General features: G+C 41.2%; 1 protein-coding gene across 8 annotated transcripts in view; it reads right to left on the reverse strand.

The window, feature by feature from the left end:
• The window catches only part of SYTL5 (synaptotagmin like 5), a 226,331-nt gene extending 205,389 nt beyond the window's left edge, over positions 1 to 20,942 (reverse strand). For 2 of the 8 annotated variants that reach the window (XM_087966846.1, XM_087966848.1), the window contains exon 1: positions 20,491 to 20,934. The gene's annotated coding sequence lies outside the window, so the exon portion shown is untranslated. Of the gene's footprint in view, positions 1 to 20,490 lie in introns of all 8 variants that reach the window. The other 6 variants (XM_087966843.1, XM_087966844.1, XM_087966840.1 and 3 more) reach the window with 6 other exon arrangements.
• Positions 20,943 to 20,984: the final 42 nt, after the last annotated feature.

The raw sequence follows: 20,984 nt of genomic DNA on the forward strand, positions 1-20,984 counted from the left end.
GGTGATGCTACGTCCTATATTCCTACTCCAGGCTATCATGTTCCCTTTTACAATTTCTTTTTCTAATTCTACTTCTAATAAATAATTATAAAATTTTGTTATTTTTTTTTGCCCGATCCTAATAAAATTTTATCTAATTGCTGGAGTTTATTGTTAATTCTGAATTCTTTCTTGTCTTGTTTATATCTACTTTGAATTTGAAGATATGCCCACTGATCAATTTTTAGTCCCCGCTCTTGAAGTTCTTGCTGTGATTTCAAATTTCCTTGTGTATCCAATAGGTCCTTATATTTAATCATTTTAGTGATATCCAGATTATTTGGGTGAATCATCGCCTCCATTGTTGAAATCCAAATTGGTATTTTTAAATAGTGTTTTTTCCATATTTTCTTCCAATTAGTTAATAATGAGTCTCTGATTAGGTGTCTGTGGAAATATTTCTGTCTAGTTTTCCCTACATCCCATAAAAAAGCATGCCACCCCCTCTGGAAGTCATGGCCTTCTAAGAATAATATTCTCTTATTGGTTAAATTCACCCATTCCTTCAGAGGCTGCACTATAATACAACTCCCAATTTGGAAGTGCCAGCCCTCCCCTACTCTTCATATCCTGCATTGCCTTTAAATTTATTCTAGGTTTTTTCCCTTGCCAGATAAATTTTACAGTTATTTTATTAAGGTCTTCAAAAAAAAATTGTGTACTTTGATTGGGATCGTCTGAAATATATAGAGAAATTTTGGAAGAATATTCATTTTAATAACATCAATCCTGCCTAATAATGAAAGTTGCAGCTTACCCCATGTTTCTAAATCCTTCTTTACCTGTTGCATCAATTTATCATAATTATTTTCCTTAAGTGTCTTACAATGTGCTGTCAACCATATTCCTAAGTATTTAACTTTCTGTATCACTTGTATTTCCATAACTTCTTCTAGTTCTATTTTCTGTTGTTCTGTTAAATTTTCAGTCATTAATTTTGTTTTCTTCCTATTAATTTTAAGTCTTGCTACTGCTCCAAATTTTTCTAATTCATTCATCAATTTTTGTCCTCTTTCTATTGGTTCCTCAATGAAAAAAATCATATCATCTGCAAATGCTTGCAACTTATATTCTTCTTTCTTAACCTTTAATCCTTTTATGTCTGGGTTCTGTCTAATTTGCATTAGTAATATTTCTAATGATAATATGAAGAGCAGGGGTGAGAGTGGGCAGCCCTGTCTGACTCCTTTTTCTATTTTTATTGGGCGGGTATATTCCCCGTTTATTATAATATTAGCCTGTTGTGTATCATAAATGGTTGTTATAATATTTTCAAATTTGGTGCCTAAATTCATATTATAATTTTTTTGGATTAAAAATTGCCAGTTTAAATTATCAAAGGCCTTCTCTGCATCTAAAAACATAAGTGCAATTTGTTTTTCGGGGTGGGCTTCATAAAATTCTAAGACATCTAGTACTATTCTTAAGTTGTTCCTGATTTGTCTGGTCGGGAGAAATCCATTTTGATCTTCATATATATGCTCATTTAACATTCTTTTTAGACTACTTGCTATAATAGAAGTGAATATTTTGTAATCAGTATTTAACAGTGAAATCGGCCTATAATTATATATATATCAGGGATCCGAATCCTCCTTCGGGATCAGCGAAATCAATGCCCCCCTCCATGAGTCCGGCATCCTGGCTGCCAATAAGACGTCATTGAAAACTTCCACCATAAGAGGTCCTATTTGTTCTGCTATTGCCTTGTACAGCTCCCCTGGAATCCCATCTGGTCCCGGGGATTTATTCTCTATTGCTGATTTCAATTCAAACCAAATAATGTCTTTGTTTAATAATTCTTCCATTTCTTCCCCAATTGCTTTATCCTTCACTTCATCTAAATAGTTTCTTATTCTATCTTCGTTAACGTCTTCCTTTTTATATAACTCTTCAAAATACTTATGGGCAATTTCTTTTTTCTGTTCTATCTCCTATTGTATATTCCCCTTTCCATCTATTAGCTGGTATATCAATCTCTTTTCTTTCCTTTTTTTTAGTCTACATGATAGCCATCTCCCTGGCTTATTAGCATGCTCAAAATAAGTTTGTCTAGTTGTATTCAAATTTATAATCATTCTCTCTTGTTCAATTAAATTCAATTTATGTTTAGTTATTATTATCTGATTTTGCAATTTTGAATCCTTTGGGGTACTCTGTAATTGAGTTTCTAATTCCTTAATTTTTTGTTGTAATTTGTTTTGCTGGCCGTATTTTTCCTTATTCCTCTTGGCATTATAAGAGATTGTTATACCTCTTATTACTGCCTTCATTGTATCCCAAATGTTTTGTTTCGTAGTTGCTCCATTATCATTTTCCTTTAAGAAATAATTTAATTCCTCCTTGAGTTTGTTGGTGTATTCTTTTTCTCTTATTAACTGAGTATTTAACGTCCATCTTTTCTTGGGTTTTTCCCTACCCTTTCATATTATCTGAATTGGATTGTGATCTGCCCATTCATTAGGTAAAATTTCAATCCCTTTTATCTCATTTGCTATTTCCCCATTCATCCATGCCATATCAATTTGTGTCCATATTTGATGAGGATTTGAATAGAATGTAAATTGTTTTTTCTTGGGATGTAATCTTCTCCATATATCAATCAAATTTAACTCCTTCATCATTTCCATACATATCTTGGGAAGCTCTCTTCCCCCCACTTTGTTCTTCCCACCATTACTGTGGTCTTTTTGATAATCAGCAATAGAATTAAAGTTTCCTATGATACAAATATTTTTTTCCAATCCTACTATTTTTCCATAAAGATGCTTTAAAAACTCTTTTTGATCTCCGTTCAGGGTGTAGATTACCACTAAGAGAATTGAGATGGCATTAATCCAGATCTGCAAAACCAGAGTTCTTCCCTCAGAATCTGACCATATTAAATCTGCTTTCAAATCCTCTTTAACATATACTGCAATCCCTTTCTTTTTCCCCATGTCTGCTGGTGCGGTAAATAGCTTCCCTAATTTCGGACATTCTAGGTATTTTTCATCTGTTTTCTTTATATGAGTTTCTTGTAGGCATATTATATCAGCATTTTGTTTGATTAGTTTAGCTATTATCCTTTTCCTTTTTATCATCGAGTTTAAACCATTTATATTAATTGATAGTAGTTTCTTTTCTTCTTCCATTTAATTAATTCTGTTTCGCTCTTTGTGTTGTAATGGTTCCGGTCTCTCCTTGTGCCTGAAGATGTGTCCTACTTTCTTCTCTCTCCTGATGTAGATGAGTATTTCCTTGATTTCCTAAAGTTCCGTCTCTGTTCTTATGATAGCCTTGATCTTCCTGGGAGTTTGTTTCCAGTTCCTCCTTACTGCTCTGGTCTTCCGAACCAATCGCTCATAAAATTCCTGGGCCTTTTCCATGGAGTCTATTTTAATTTTCCTTTCGTTCCAAAAAGCTAACATCCCCTCTGGGATTAGCCATTTAAATACAATTTTTTTCTGATTTAGGTAAGCTGCTAAGAACTTGTAGTCTCGTCTTTGTTCTCTTACTCTTCTTGGTATTTGTTTGAGAATCAAGACTTCTTTACCTTTCTACATGATTGTTTCATTTCTTGACATCCTATATATGATATCCCGGACACTCCTTCTCACAAATCGTATATGTACTTCTTTTGGGCATTTGTGGTGTCTCGCATAATTAGTGCTAATCCTGTAAACTTCATCAAACTCCCTTAAGATGTCATCTTTATCCTTTTCCAATAGTCCAGCTAGTATTCCCGCCATTAGTTGTTCCAGGTCTTCTTCTTTGGATTCCACTATATTTTGGAATCTCAAGTATGTAGCAGCCTTGTCCATCTCTAGGTAGACCAGTGAGTCCTCCATTTCTTTACTCATATTCTTTAATTCTTCATCTACCCTTTCTAATTTCCTTTCGGTTCGTTCAGTCCTTTTCTCTATCTCTTTTATTGTTGCTTCATTTTTCTCCAAGGCCTGCTGTAATAATCCAACTTTGTCCTCTACTTTGGAGATGTCCGCTTTCATTTCTGCTTTTAATTTCCCCATCTCCTCTTTTAGTTCATTGATATCTGCTCTCGTCTCATTATGGTTTTTCATCATTGTTTCTTGCAGCTTCGTCATCGATTCCTGTAAAGTCAGCAAAATTGATTGGATGTTGGCATTTGAAATGTTAGCTTGTTTCTCCACTGGTAATGTTTCTTCTATGGTTTTTTGTGCCATGGGCGAAGCTGTTGCCAACGTAGTTGTTAATGTCGGGGTGACCTTTCTTCCAGTTTTCAGAGCTGTAGTAGTTGTAGAAGTCATTTCTTTTAAGATTTGTTTCTGTTGTTGTACTATATTAATTATATTATCCCAAATTAACATTCAGTGATAGAATCTCTGTATTAGGATTGACCGGTATCTAATTACTTAATCTATCTATCTGCTGGATAGCTGTGCTCTTAACTGGTTACTGGAGTATAAGTACTTATATATAAAAATATTATCACTGTATTATTTTAAATCCAAATTCTAAATCACATATATAATTTTGTAAGGCTTCAATGCTCAGCCTCTATACATAACTTCCACGTAATAGAAAATATATATAAATATTATACCCGAATCCAACTATATTTAAATATTATTAATAAATATATGTATTATATAACCTTATTTTGAATATTCTTAAACACAAACAGTATTACATTCGTCTCCAAGTAGATTAATTGTGGTCACACAATAAATTATAATATTAATACATAAAACCCTATACTTATTAATTAAATAATACTTAATGTTCTTACTATTTTCCCTATATATCTAATCAAAGTATAACTATCACTATTATTAAATCAATTAAATCAATTAATTCAATTATTTAACAATCAGATACAACAATCAATTTTCCTTTCCCCAGTATGCATATTTATAATCATTATAAAGAGAGAATAAAGAAGGAGAGATAGTTCATCATAGCGCCAGATGGTGAGGGAAAAAGAAGAAAAAAAATTGAGCAAATGTATACAGAAAAAGGGGAGTAAAAAAAGGGGGGGAGGAATTTTGAAGTAAGTTTTTAGCTTTCCGTCTCTAAGTTTAAGAGCTTTTCACTCCAAATGCACCGGAAGTGGGGAGGTAAAAAATGCTGAGTAGTGACTGCAATTACACGGTGTCTCCACACATTCGGAAGCTTCCACTTTTACTTTTTGTCTTAGCGTTCCTAAGTTCAATTTTCCTGATTTTCTTCAGATGGAACCACCTCCTCAATTAGATCAGTATACTCCCTAAGGGCTGTTAAGTGGTTTATATCAGTTATATTGTTACGATAACTTCAGGGTTTCTAAGTATCGCCTGTGGCGCCACACTGTCTCTGTTCCGTCAGCTTTGATCTTCTTCCCATCTCCGCTTTAATAAAGTCTATCAGAATAAAAATCAAATGAGATAGTCCAAATCCTCCACAACTTCCAGGCACCTTCTAGACGCTAGTCTCCCAACCTCGTAAACTTTTTACTCGTTATTGTCCTTTCTCTCTCTTCTGTCTGCCAAGTCCTTTCACTTTCACTTGCCTCGCATCTGCTTTTTGGCCGCTTTCTTTTAGGACTCCAGACAGACACTTGTAACAGCCTTATAAAAGTCTATGGCATCCTCCAATCCTCCTCTCCGCCGCTAATTTTCTCTGCCACTCTTCCCCAATGATCTCACAAACTGTCACTCACTCGCTTCTTTACATCGGTGGCAGTCCAGACTTCAGAGCCACCATTGATAGGGGGCTTCTTGCTTGTTGGGCTCTGGAGGGCTCCTCTTCGCTGCAGTGGGGTTGCCTTCCCCACACTGCAACCCAAGTCTCCCCCACGCCGGCACGAATCTCTTCGGGACTCGTGCACCCTCAAAGGATCGTGCCAACCGCAAAAAGAGATTAACTAAAACCACAGACGGGCTTCTGCACCTCTGTTCGTCCTTGCCTTGCCACCGGAAGTTCCCAAAGAGCACTAAATTTGATAAGATACTTTTGGGCCCAGATAAAAATATATCTAAATTATATAATTATCTATTGGAATATGAATTAGCTGAGGAAATTATGAAAGAACCAATGATACCGTGGGCAAGAAATTTCAGCCACAATATAGACTTAGAAGACTGGGAAGAAATCTGGCAGAGAAATCTTTCAATAACTAAATCTGTGTCTTATAAAGAGAATTTATATAAAATGATATATAGATAGCATCTAGCACCCTCCAGATTAGCAAAAATATATCCAGCATCCAATCCAACTTGTTGGAAATGCAAAGGGAATCATGGTACCTACTTCCATCTCTGGTGGACATGCCCAGTGGTCAAAAAGTTTTGGAGTAGAATTAAGACTTGGTTAGAAGAAATTGTCCAGGGTGGATTGGAGTGGGAACCTAAATTGTATCTTCTGGGTATCATTAAGAAAGGTTCTCCTGCCAAAGTAAAATATTTGATTATTCATATCCTAACAGCGGCATGTATTTCACTGGCTCAATTCTGGAAATCGCCTAATATATCACCAATACAATTTATTATTCAAAAAAATTGTGAAAGTGCAGAAATGGCAAAACTCACATTAAAATTAAAAGGAAAAGAGGAGGCAGAATTTTACTCGGTCTGGAATAAGTGGTACGATTGGCTAGAACGTAAAAAAAGCGAAAAGGGGAATCAAGGGGGGAAAACAAATTTATGAAACAGATTATGATACATACAATAACAAAACAGGAATTGTTAATGTTAGTCTTAGACTCCCTCATTCTTTAAACAATCAATAGAAGGAATTCATCGGTAAAAATAAATACCGTGTTTCTCACATAATAAGGCCGGGCCTTATTTTTTTTTTGACCCCCGAAAAACCGGCTAGGCCGTCTTTTCGGGGGTGACTTAATTCCCCCCCCCATTGCATCCTCGGGTGGGTGGACGGCGACAGCTTGGATGTTCGGGAGACCTTCCATCACTGTTGCTTTCCCTTCTCCCTTGCTGCCGTAGCGTTACAGCAACGCCGCGGCGTTTGGCGCAGCCACGTGCAGCCAGTCAGGGCTTCCTCCTGCAACCGAGCCCTGAGGAGACACTGGCTTCAGGCGCTCTGTGGTCGCCTTCCCTTTGCCTTCGAGGTAAGCGAATTATTTTAAAACCTCCGCTCATCCTATCAGGGCCGCGCCGGAGCCATGCGAGCTGGGCAGAGCCGGGAAAGCAAGCCGCTGGTGTTTCCTGGTTCTGCCCAGCCCGTGCGGCTCTGCCGGCCCTGGCGGGATGAGCGGAGGTTTTTAAAATAATTCACTTTACCTTCGAAGGCAAAGGGAAGGCGGCGACAGGAGCACCTGAAGCCAAGTATACCAACAACAAAAGGCAAATCCTCAAGGTGGGCAGGAGGGAGGTGGCTACGTGCCCCGGGCTGCTTCAATGCAAGGTCCTGACTTGCAGCATCCTGCCGTTGCCACCGCGTCCTTTTCACCGCCGCCTCCCTCTCCAACTGCGAAACTCGTGTGCTTCGCCAAACGCTCCGAGCGAGGCAAGCTCTTTCATACATAGAGAGAGAGGGAAAGACGCCGGCGTGCTCCGAGAGGCTGGCTCTTTTCTCTAGCCGAGGCTGACAGGAAGTGCCTCCAGGGTCGTGGCAGAGCCGTGCAGGCTGGGCAGAGCCAGGAAAGCAAGCCGCGGGTGTTTCCTGGTTCTGCCCAGCCCGCACGGCTCTGCCACGGCCCTGGCGGGATGAGCGGAGGGCCCGGCAGGGAGGCACTCGTTGCCTTGGTGACATTTTGGGTGCCACCGCCGCCTCCTCGCCCATCGCAGGTGGTGGTGGCGGCAAGCGGCGGCGCTTCGCTGAGGGAAAAAGAAGACAGCGCAGCCACCTTGCTTGCTTTCCCACCTGCCCGCCCCAGACGGCCTCAGGAGCGGCGGCAGTGGCAGCAGGCGCGCACACTCCTGCCAGGGAAGGGAGGAGAGGCGAGGAAAGAGAAGGGAGTGCGGTAGCAGCAGCTGTCACAGTATTGTCTCATAGCAGGACAAGGCTGGCAAGCTGAGGTGGCCGCACCAGAGAGCGTCGCTGCCGACCCCGTCGTGAGGATAAAGGAGCGGGATAGAGATTCAGTCAGATGTCAGCCTCGGCTAGAGAAAAGAGCCAGCCACTCGGAGCACGCCGGCTTCTTTCCCTCTCTCTCTATGTATGAAAGAGCTCGCCTCGCTCGGAGCGTTTGGCGAAGCACACGAGTTTCGCAGTTGGAGAGGGAGGCGGCGGCGAAAAGGACGCGGTGGCAACGGCAGGATGCTGCAAGTCAGGACCTTGCATTGAAGCAGCCCGGGGGGCACGTAGCCACCTCCCTCCTGCCCACCTTGAGGATTTGCCTTTTGTTGTTGGTATACTTGGCTTCAGGTGCTCCTGTCGCCGCCTTCCCTTTGCCTTCGAAGGTAAAGTGAATTATTTTAAAAACCTCCGCTCATCCCGCCAGGGCTGCGGCAGAGCCGTACTGGCTGGGCAGAACCAGGAAACACCCCCGGCTCGCTTTCCCGGCTCTGCCCAGCTCGCACGGCGCCCATCCCTAATGGGATGAGCAGAGGTTTTTAAAATAATTCACTATACCTTCAAAGGCAAAGGGAAGGCGGCCACAGGAGCGCCTGAAGCCAAGTGTCTCCTCAGGGCTCCGGTTGCAGGGAGGAGCCCTGACTGGCTGCATGTGGCTGCACCAAACGCCGTGGCGTTGCTGTAACGCTATGGCAGCGAGAAGGGAAAGCAACGGTGGCGGAAGGTCTCTCGATATGAAGTGCTCCACCAACGCAGGCAGCACCATATCCGGGCATGCAACAAAGTACTTCCTAACGGCAAGCCCCCCCCCGCCATTCCCCCCCCCATTTCGCATGTTTAATATGGGCCTTAATTTGGGGGGAGGGGCTTAATTTGATTTTATGCCAATAAATCATGCTGGGGCTTCCTATTGGTGGAGGCCGTATTGTTGGAGAAACACGGTAAGTATAATCCAACAACAAACATTAATAACAGAACATTATGCTTGATAGAACATAAATAACAGAGAACCTATAGGAAGCAAGAAATAACTGCCACATAATATAATTTAGGAAATATTAACTCACTGTCAAATGTATTAAAGGAAAGTTAAACTAGTTTTAGCACAGAGATTATTGTGACGTTTGTCTGTCTTTTGAGTTTGTATATTTGTATATTTTAATTTTTTGTATTCAATAAAGTTTGTTTTAAAATTTAAAAAAAAATAGAAAACAAATCAATGTCCAGATGATGGTATTTCCACCACTCTCTGGGAGTTCGACTATAAAGTCCATGGCTAGTCCCAGGGATGGCTGGGATCAGCTACTGTCCCAGGCAGCTTCCCTGGTCGTGTTTTCATGGCAGTGCACATGGAACAGTTTTTTACATAGTCCTCCATGTCTGTCTTCATCTTCAACCATCAAAACTGCCTCCTCACTAAGTGGAGGGTCTTTAGGAATCCAAAGTGACCAGCCAACCAGAAATCATGATCGTGTTGAAGTACTTTCAGCCTCAGGCTGGCAGGAACGTATAACTTAGATCCCTTCCAAGCTAACCAATCTCGTAGTGTTAGGATGTTGGGGTTATCTTTTAGCCACTGGACAGCAGGGAGCTTAGTCTTCATCTCCGCAGTGATCAGGTCTGCCATGCGGTTGTCCCAACTCCTGGCTAGGCTTCGGGTGGTGACTTGAGCAACTGGCTGAAATTGAGGTACAACTGCATGTACTACTTCCTCCTGTCGGCTGTTAAACTGAGGTTTTCTTGACAAAGCATTAGCCAACTTATTCTTCTCACCTGGGACATTCTTCAGTTCAAAGTTGAAGCATTTAAAGTATTGCAGCCAGCAAATTTGCTTAGGGGACAGTTTTCTTGGAGTCTTCAGTGCTTCTAAGTTTTTGTGATCAGTCCAGACTTCTCTTTAAACAATACAAGGGCTGCGACCTGAGATTTTGCTGGCTGGGTGAATCCTCTCACTAAGTTGCCATCAATGTACTTCCTCAATTCATCCATTTCTTTGGGAGTCATTGAGTACATTTTTGGCTTTGGTAGTTTTTCTCCTGGGATGAATTCTATTGTACAGTCAGTGGGTCAGTGTGGAGGAAGTACATTGCACTCGTCTTCACTAAGGCCTCTGGTAAGTCCTGGTATTCTTTGGGTATCCGTGGGCAACTGGGTAGTCCCTCCATCATGGAAGCCACTCCCTTCTTCTGACTGTGATCCCTGGGTCCCAAAGGTGGCTGGCTCTCATTGTTTGTGGGGAGGCAAGGGGCCTATGCCTATCCTTAGCTTACGGTAGCAGTCTTCCCAGGTAATGATTTGCCAAGCCAAGCACAGAATGAGGGCGTCGGTCATTTTTGGGGCGATGACAAATTGTATCAGTTCCCAGTGCCACCCCATCTCCAGGCTTACAAGTTCGGTGACTAAAGTTGCTGGCTCTCCCCCAATAAGTGAACTACTTGTTCAAAACGGATGGGGGCATTTCAGAGTTATTGTTTTTATCTCGAACTTTTGCATGGTCTGGGAGCTGATTGAGCATTGGGTACATTGGCACTGGCCATGTCTATTATGGCCTCCAGCTCCCTATGGGCTTTGGTCCGGGGCATCACTATATGAGACTTTATGGTGAAAGGGCGGATGGCTCCACTTACCACCAGGTCCTCATCGCCACTCCCACCAGAGTCGATACCTCGGGGGCCAGGTAGTTTTTGGAGAGTTGTATTCTACTTGGCTGCAGTTGGTGTCCTCACCTGAGGAATAGGAGATGGTGCGAGATATTCTGAAGCCTCAGTGACCCTGCTGGCCACATCTGAAACACTTGACATCGGGGCTTGCCACGGGCTTTGCTTCTACTGGTGGCTTGCCAGCTGGCCTACGGTCCAATGGCCACTTAGGGGGTTTCTCTTGCGTCAATCTTTGGTGGAGTTGAATTTCCAAGTCCATAGTAATTACCATCTGCTACCAATCTTCAATCCGGTCGGGTACCCCTTGGTAGGCGTAAGCTTGCCTAAGGTCCTGATCCAGGGTTTCCTTAAAATAATGGATGAAGAGTCACTCAGGCCAGCCTCATAATTTTCTGGCCACTCTTCTAAACTCCCACACAAACTCTTTGGGAGGGGTTGACCGTGTTGCTTCAGCCCCTTGATCTCTGCTTTAGCTCCCTCTCAGTTGGCTGTGTCCTTGAATCGAGCCCTTAGAGACTGCACAAACTCATCCCCATCTTCCAACTTAGGGGCTCCTTCATCATGGAGTTGAGCAATCCACTCCGCTGCTTCCCCTTCTCTCATATTATCTGCGATGACCGAGATCATGTCCTGGTCTGACTGGTACTGTGCCCCATATCAATCAATGTGAGCACAGATTCAATTTAGGAAATAGGCCAGTTTGCCCGGGGTGCCATCAAAGGTAGCTAAGAACTGGGGTAGCTGATGGGGGGCAGCTGCAGCTGGCAGGATCGGTGGTGGGACAGGAGCTGGCATTCCTGGTACTGGATCCATCCTTGGCCTGGGTAAAAGGCCCACCAGGGCAGAATCTGGTTGGCAGGCAGCAGTCTGGGAGGCACTAGTGGGGGTTGACAGGCAGGCCTTGGCAAACCTCCCGTTCTTCCCCTGGTCCCTGGTCTTGAGTGGCCCAAAGGTCCGGGGTGTTGTCCTGCTGTGGCGGCCAGCTGCACTGCAGTTCTAACAGAGGGGGTTCAAAGCGGGAGGCTGTGCCTTGGTCCTGCCAGTGCCAAGTGGAATGAAGCAGATGCTCCGCTCTGGACTGCTGTGCTTCCTAACCCCAGAAAGTTGAATGTAGGCTGGGTTAGAATCTAACCAGGTTAGATTGAGTGTGAGGATGTCTAGACTGTTGGCCCCACACTCAGTAGATTGAATTTCTCAAGTAGCCTGGTAAGTGACTGGCTATGTGACGACGGTTGGAGCCTCCATTTCCTGAACTCGCCAGTCTCTAGGGGTCTTGATGGTCTCCACTCGAAGGTTGCCATTTGCTCAGGTTGTCCTGATGCCTCTGGAGGCTCAGGGACCATCATCACTGGCTCTAACTCTACCTGCACAGCTGATCTGGCTGGCGGGGTCTGCCATGGGGTTCGTTCCTTGTGTCTGGTGCCCCTCTGGAGTTCGGCCTATGCTGCCTCGGCTTTGGCCACCACCGCAGCTGATGGGTAGCAGATAGCTCCACAAACATCCTCTGAAGCGAATCCGGTAGCTCCTTCAGGGGTCTCCGTTCCCTGCTCCATCTTCCCTGAGTCTTTATGCCCGTTATATTGGGATGCATCTTGGGGCTCAGGACCCTGGAAAGCGGCACTGCTTTGTGAGAAGCCATTGGGATTTTCTTTAAAAGGAGATTCAAGTTAATGTCAGCATTCCAATTAAACTCTCCATGTGATTCAAAACTCCAAGATAAAGTCCACCAAAGAAAGAATTTATTAGAGAAGTCATGTTGGCACATCTAGGGAAAACCCAAATCTGAATTCCCATGTTTTTCCCCTTCCACACTAAAACTCACACCCTGCCCCATTTTATGACTCCTCAGTCACATTAGCCAATCCACTTCAATTCTCAACTACCACCAATTGCAGTCACTCCCCTCCAAATGATCTCTGGCGAAAGGATGTTGTTGTGGCTATACTCCCTTCAATACTCTCCCGTTCCCACAGCTTCCCCATCCCTCACTGTGGCAGCCCTGAATCTGAATCAAGATGGATCCGGAGCTGACAGGATGTTCTCATAAAACAACTGTGTGGATATATGAGTAATATGAGCCCTAACATGAGGGGGGAAAGAACATAAAAAATAGGTAATAGATCGCAGAGCTGATTCTGAGTTAACTACTCCCATGTTTCTTCTATATGAGCAAATCATTCCTTATTTGCTCCTTTGGGAAAAGTAAAAGTGCTACTACTTGACATTATTTTGTTGAGAGCAAAGCCATCCTTCATTCCTGATGCTGCAGAGCATTCTAACAGAAATTCTATAGAGAAATGCAGGGTGTTAACATTGTGCATATGAATTGGCATATGAATTCTCTACTCTGAATAACAAAAGATACTGCAACTTGCAAGGTTCCCCATCTATATAACCTTCTTTATCATCATAAAACTGAAAACCCTGCAAGGATTATTTCAGAAATTTATAAAGGTTGATATTACCTTCTTGATTATATACTGCAGATGTAACATATCTGTTCAAGTTATCGGAAGCTTACAAATGTTGCCAGATACATACTTCATCACATTAATTACTCAAGTTACCATTACTTCATATTAATCATGTATTTTGAATTATTTATTCATTAGAAGGTGGCCAATACTCCTTCCTCCTATTTTCCCCACAACAACCCTGTGATGTGGATTGGGCTAAGAGACAGTGACTGGCCCAAAGTCACCCAGCCATGCCTAAAGCAGCACTAAAACTCACAAGTTTCCTGGTTTCTGGACTGATGCTGTAACCACTAGACTTCTAATTTATGATACTAATATCTTTTTCCTTTGTCTGCATAAAACATATGCTCGAAGGTCTGCATAAAACAGGCTACTAGATAAGTAGTACCTTATCTAGATAAGCAGACAAAATTTAATATTGTTTCTCAGAAGATTTTGTAAAATATCCAGACTGGATTGAAATCTAAAAATGCACTGTTAGTGTTTGGGGATAAACCCCTAGCAGAGTATGCAGCAGCAGTCAAGCCAGGCAGCCAAATGAGAGAGGAAGGGTTTTAGAGTATACACACACTGAACACAAACACTGTTTGTAGTTTAAATAGTTTTTAATCCAGTTAGAGTTTAAGCATTGTCAATCAGTCCGTATGTCATTCACAATATATCCATTCAGTAAGACTCACTAACTCAGTCCAGGTAACAGTCCTTACTATATCTTTATCAGCCGATAAAGATATCTTCTCCTCCTCCGATGCCTTTCTCCAGATGATAACGCTGGATATTCAGTAGAACGATCAAACAGTAGACAGTCGCAGTAAAACAGTAGTAAACAGTTGTATCCAGCAGTAAACAGTAAACAGCAAACAGTAAAACAGTAGACAGCAGGCAATAGGCAGTAAGCAGCAAGCTTTCTCCTGCTTCCTCTTATTGCAGTTTCTAACCGCACCCTTAATTGGCTAATTACATGCAGTGTGGTGCTTAAAGTTACAAACACTTAAACTATGATACCTTAGTTTATATATTTATCCACCCAAACTTTGTTGGGTATCAATGTTATACCTAACATTCTCCCCTTTTGGGTGATATAAATATATAATACCTTTAAAATCTAACCCCATAGTTTTCACAACTCTCTTGGTGCTTCCTGGCACCTTGGGCTTTTGTAAAATTATCAGCTACATTGTCCTCCGACATGCAGTACTCCAGCTGTATCATTTTACTTCTCACAGATTGTCTAACGTTTAGGTACCTTAAATCTGTATGCTTGCTCCTAGTTTTGACTGCAATATTTGTGGCCATTTGAATTGCTGCCTGATTATCTTCATGTATAATTATAGGATAATTCACAGTTATGCCTATATCATTCATCATTTGCTTATACATAATCAATTCTGTACATAATAGCGATAAACAGGAGAATTCTGCCTCCATAGTTGACAAACTTATATGCTGTTGTCTTATTGACTTCCAACCTATTAATGTCTTACCCAGCATTATGGCTGTTCCTGAAGTCGACTTTCTTGTGTCTCTTTCTGATGCAAAACTAGCATCAGCATAAGCACTCAGAATTAGATCACCTTTTGGCTCTAGATACAATGAATAATTCATTGTCTTTTTAAGATATCTTAATATTCTTTTAGCTGCAATCCAGTGTCTTTCACTTGGTGCAGAATTGAAACGAGCTAACTGATTCACACTGTACGATATGTCTGGTCTAGACCAATTGCTAATATAAGACAAACTACCAATTAATGATTGATAAATTACCTTATCAAATCCCGGGCTTTGTGCATCAGTGTTGCTAAACTCCTGACTCATTGGAGTCTTAGCTGGCTTACAAAGCTCCATTTTATAATCTATTAGCAATTTGCATATCTTATCTTCCTGAGATATCTTAAAGCCCTTCTGTGTTTTCTGTATATTTAAACCGAGATATTTTTTTATCTCCCCTAATTGCTTAATCTTTATTTTATTTTCTAATGATGCTATTATTTTATTGGCCTCATCATTAGTTTCAGTAATCAATGCAATATCATCAGTGAACAATAATAATAATGATATTTTCCCATTTGTCTCCCTCTTAAATAGACATGGATCGGCTAACCCAGCTCTGAATCCTATATTGTTTAGTTCCTTTACAATATACTGGTTCCATTCATAGCCTGATTGTTTAAGACCATAGAGGCTTTTTTTTTAACAACCAACAATCATTATTATCTATTATTTCACTTTTAATTCCAACAGGTTTTTTCATATATATATAGTGTGTCTTAATGGGGCGTGCAAGTAAGCGGTTTCCACATCTAGGTGGTTAATTATATATTTTTTGCTAGCTGCCCACACTAAAGCTGCCCTCAAGGTTGCTGCCTTAAGACTAGGTGCAAACACCTCATCATAGTCATTGGCATTCTGTCTAAAACCTTGGGCTACTAATCGTGCCTTATGGATTATATTTCCATCTTTATCAGATTTTACCTTAAAGATCCATTTGCAGCCAATGGACTTCATATCTACAGGTAATCTCGCATTCTCATATACTTTCATATTCTTTAATGAGTTCAATTCCTTATTCATTGCTGCATACCAACTTTCCTTATCCTTAGTAGGATACATTTTTATTTCATCTACAGTACATGGAACTCTATTAATCTGGCACACTGTGTTAGCCTGGTACCTATCAGGCGGTCTAGATATTCGTGTAGTTCTTCTGGGAATTACAGGGCTTGCAGGAGGACTTTTTTTGAACTACTACCTGTTCATCTTCCTCATCCTGCTCAGCTATTGGATCTATTTCTTCCTTTATGGGCTCTATTTCTTCCTGTATTTCTCTCTTTACTTTATTCTTAAAGTTACAGGGATAACTAATGGGATTTCTATAGGATTCAATAATTACTTCTTTATTGGTATCCTGTTCTAACTTCTCCCATCCTACGTGCTCTAGAAATTGGGCACTAGCACTACATAACACCTTAGATGTGCCTTTCTCCCAAAATCTATATACCCTATGGTTTGCCTGGTAACCAACGAAGAAAAATCGTTTAGCTCTGTGTTGCCCTTTATGCCTGAGTTGTGTAGGGATATGCACCCATGCTGGTGCACCAAATGTGTGCAGGTAACTTAGGTCAGGTTTCCTGCCATGCCACTTGGTGAATGGTATTTCACCTGTCGTTGTGTTAACAACGTTGTTCAATATGTTATTAGCACACATTGTAGCCTCCCCCCACAAAGAATCAGGTAATCCAGAATCAGTTAACATTGTTCTAACTATTGCCTGTAGTGTTTGGCCTCTTCTCTCTATGAATGCGTTGTGTTCTGGCCTGTATGGTGCAGACTTCTTGTGCTCTATTCCAGCTACCTTTAGTCTGTTCTGGAATTTGTTGTTAACAAATTCCGTACCATTATCTGTCACCAGGGTTATCAGTTGCCGTTTAGTCTTTCTTTCTGCAAATTTAAGCCAGTTGAAAAAGTGTTGATATGTTTCAGTTTTGCTCTTCATTAAGTAGCAAAACCCATATCTAGAATAGTGGTCCATAATGCTCAGTATATATCGAGCACCCCCCCATACTGGATTTCTTTGGACCTATGATGTCTGCAAATATCACTTCTAAAGGTTCTTTGGTTTTGAAACCATTTAGCCTATTTGCAGGCAATACTTTGCTCTTATCTTCACAGCAAACATTACAACGCAAATATTTATCACAAGGTTTTAACCTTATTCCATCAGATAACTCTACTGTACGTTTTAGCATTTTAAAATTTACATGCCCCAAACGCCTATGCAATAAATGGATACATTCATTATGAGGCGTTATATTGGTAAATACAGTCTGTGCCTCCCCTTTCTTACTATCATCTAAGACGTATAACGTTCCATTTAAAGCTGCAGTTACCCTTTTTTTATCCTTCTCAATTATGCAATTATTATTTTTAAATGTAATTACATAACCTAGTTTGACTAATACCCTTACAGAAAGCAAGTTGAACTTTAGTTGCGGTACATACAACATTTTTATATCCTGATTTATGCACGGACAATGTGCAGTACCTTCTCCTTTCGCTTTCAGGTTCCAGCCATTAGCAAGTGATATATGTTGAGAGCTTGTAGACATTTTTACAAATTTTGTCTTATCTCTCGTGATGCAGTGGGATGCACCACTGTCCACCACCCATAAATCATTCTTCACATCACAGTTGCTAATCATGGTTAGTTCAAAGGCTTTCTTGGGCTTTTTTACATTCTGGCTTTTTCCCTTTTTGCAAAAACTTGCCAAATGTCCTCTTCCTCCACAATTAAAACACTTTTTAATTGTGTATGCCGTCGAAGATAAATTCTCTTCTTCCGGGTGCTTTCTTTTACTAAGCTGGTTTCTATCAAGCTTTGAAGATAATTTCTCTTCTTAGATTTATCTTCTCTCAGCTGGTCACGTTCACACCTTCTTCTGGCTTCTTCTAGTAGCCTGCCTGTAATCTCGGTTAATGAGAGGCTATCCTTAGGCAATACTTCCAACGAAGTCACATAGTCATCATAGCTTTGATCTAATGAAGATAATATAATGTATACTTGTTGCAGCTCATTAAGGATAAGCTCTTTTTCTTTGTAATTCTTGAAAAATGCTCTTCATACAGTTTAAATGAGCTAACATATCTCCATTCCTTTGAAGATGTGTTCGAAACAGCTTCCGTGTAAGATTTATATGTGCTCCTACACTGTCCCGAACATATATCTTCCTGAGGTTCTCCCAGCAGTTTGCAGCATTTTCTTCTCCACGAATATGGACAAGCTGCTGGTCACAGAGAGTCAGTCCTATGATGCATAAAGCCTGCTCATTCTTCCGTTTATAGTCTTGTAACTTTTGGTTATCCTCTTCATCATCAGGATCCCATCTACTCACATCTGGTGGGTTTGTTATAATGTCCCACAAACCTTCTCTACGTAGAAGTAAACTACATTTCATTGACCATGAAACATAGTTTGTTCCATCCAGTCTGGATATCAAGGACAGATGTGGTAGATTTACTTGTGCCATTACTCTTCAGATATATGACTATTTTAAACTAATAAAAACAGTTTGTTTTTACAGTAATGTGCAACTCACACCAACTCTCACTGCTATATTTTGGTTAGTTAGACTGTGCAGTTGGGCCCATAACCATTTGTTAGTGTTTGGGGATAAACCCCTAGCAGAGTATGCAGCAGCAGTCAAGCCAGGCAGCCAAATGAGAGAGGAAGGGTTTTAGAGTATACACACACTGAACACAAACACTGTTTGTAGTTTAAATAGTTTTTAATCCAGTTAGAGTTTAAGCATTGTCAATCAGTCCGTATGTCATTCACAATATATCCATTCAGTAAGACTCACTAACTCAGTCCAGGTAACAGTCCTTACTATATCTTTATCAGCCGATAAAGATATCTTCTCCTCCTCCGATGCCTTTCTCCAGATGATAACGCTGGATATTCAGTAGAACGATCAAACAGTAGACAGTCGCAGTAAAACAGTAGTAAACAGTTGTATCCAGCAGTAAACAGTAAACGGCAAACAGTAAAACAGTAGACAGCAGGCAATAGGCAGTAAGCAGCAAGCTTTCTCCTGCTTCCTCTTATTGCAGTTTCTAACCGCACCCTTAATTGGCTAATTACATGCAGTGTGGTGCTTAAAGTTACAAACACTTAAACTATGATACCTTAGTTTATATATTTATCCACCCAAACTTTGTTGGGTATCAATGTTATACCTAACATGCACAAACACACATGAATTCAAATTATGGTTGAATAAGATATTATTCACTATAAAAAGTATTTGGTGTAATGGTTAAAGCACCAAGCTAGAACTCATGGGATACCATGAGTTCTAGTTCAGTTGGGTGACGAAGCCAGTTTAATGACCTTGGAGCAAGGAAGCAATGGCAAACTGCTTTCAAAAATAAAAAAAATTGGTATTAAAAATGCTGACCTGAGGGCTAGCAATCCAACATACCGCCCTCAAAACAGCATATTAGTGGGCTATCACTTTTTTTTTCAAAATTTGCTGCATTAATTAGAATTTTGGAATGGGTTTTAAAGATCCAAAGGTAGTTTAAGTCTTCCAGAAATTGAAAGTACTCATTTTACCCCTTATAACCTTCCTTCCAAAATAAAACATGACTTTCTCATTTTTGGACTCTAGCCCTTGACAGGGCATGCACAGTCCACTATTACAAATTCCTCCCTTAAATGAAAAATTACTTAGGCAATTCATAAATTAATGTTATTTGTTGGCTGCCTTCTGAGCATCCTTTCCTGGGATTAGACTACTGAAAATACTGAATCTTTCTTTTAATAAATGCCTACAAAATTGGACTGATAATGCTTTGCAATTCCCTGTTTATACAATAATGTCTGCACCGATACTTTGCAGAAGGCTAAGGAGGCTCCATTCTGAAGTCTCTGGGATTTCAAAGGCAATTTATCAAATAGGTGGTGATCCACTAACACATACTCAAAAGTGAAAAATTCCTTTTGGCATGTCAGTTAATTTTCATACTACACCTACTTTGATCTCACTCTTCATACCTCAAATGCACTTGTTTTCAGAAACAAACCAAAAAGCCTAGCAAGAGTACAGCATTTTTGTTTTATTGCTCAGTAGGAGATTTTTCTTTGTGTTGAGCTTTCAGATTTTATCATTGCAAAAGACTCATTGCACAGTTTACTTTCCAAACTCAGTATGCAGGTGAAAGTATCAAGTAGAGGGAGGGGAGGGAGGGAGAGAGAGAGATAAGTAGCATTGTCAAAAGGAGTGTAATTAATCACGTATTAAACCCTTTTGAAGAGTCAGCCTACAATTCCTACTCCATTGTCTGAACAAAACAGCTACTGAATTCAACAGGATCAGTTTTGGGAAGAAATGGGTATCTTTGCAAATGAATAAAATGTTGATAAAGTGACAGATTGAAACAAGAATTATAGCTGGGTGATGAACATAACCACATTCCATCCTTGTTTCCAAAGTAATCCTAATATTCACCACGGTCGAGAAGCACCAAGGCATCCCTTTTCTGTCTCAAATCAGAACTGCCCTAAGCAAACTTGGTTGCAAAGATGGCGAGAGGGGGAAGTAAACTACTTGTTTTCAGTTGTTCTCAATTGAAGGCAAGCATCTTCACCTTCCCGCACAGAATCACTCCAAGTCTCCTCCTCCCCCTTGCAGAGCACATTCTCCCCTCGCTACTTGGAAGAAATGAAAAAGACAAGTATAAAACGGAAGCGTAGACATCGACCTTCCTGCGTTTCGAGAGGCCAACCGTAAAATTCTTAAAGGGAAACAGCTTGGAGATTACGAAAGGTGCTCACGGGTTACCTGCTTGTTCCAAATCAGCTACCTCACTCTTGTCCTGGACTGGCGAGGCATCGTCAACTTGCACGGTCCGGGCTCGCGAGAGACAAATGGGCGACATTCATAGTCCTCCAATGGTGGGAAACCTCAAGTTAACACACCATGAAGTCAGTCCTCGCTTGCGATGGCTGTTGCGATTGCTACTCCCCTCACGGCGCCGGTTTACCTTTCTGCACCTCTGCGTACTCGCAAAAAAAGCCTTCCCGGGGACCCCCAGTTGAATGTCGGGAGAGTCTTTCAGCTCTAACTAGAAAAAAAGGGGGGAAGGGGGACAAGTTGCCACTGAAAAGAATGGATGCCTGTAAATCAACCTACAGAAAATCTGCCGTCCCAGTCCTGGCGCAGATCTTCTTGTCCTTCTGGAACAAGGACTCAGTAGAGCCTCCTTCTGGCTCCGCTCCGGAAGCGCAGTGAGATGCGAAGTGAGGCGACTCGCAAGGAAAGCCGGTTGCATGCAC

The sequence above is a fragment of the Notechis scutatus genome, chromosome 5 (assembly GCF_049901735.1).
Source record: "Notechis scutatus isolate UNSWTSFEM ecotype Mainland chromosome 5, rNotScu1.2, whole genome shotgun sequence".
NCBI classification, from domain to species: domain Eukaryota; kingdom Metazoa; phylum Chordata; class Lepidosauria; order Squamata; family Elapidae; genus Notechis; species Notechis scutatus.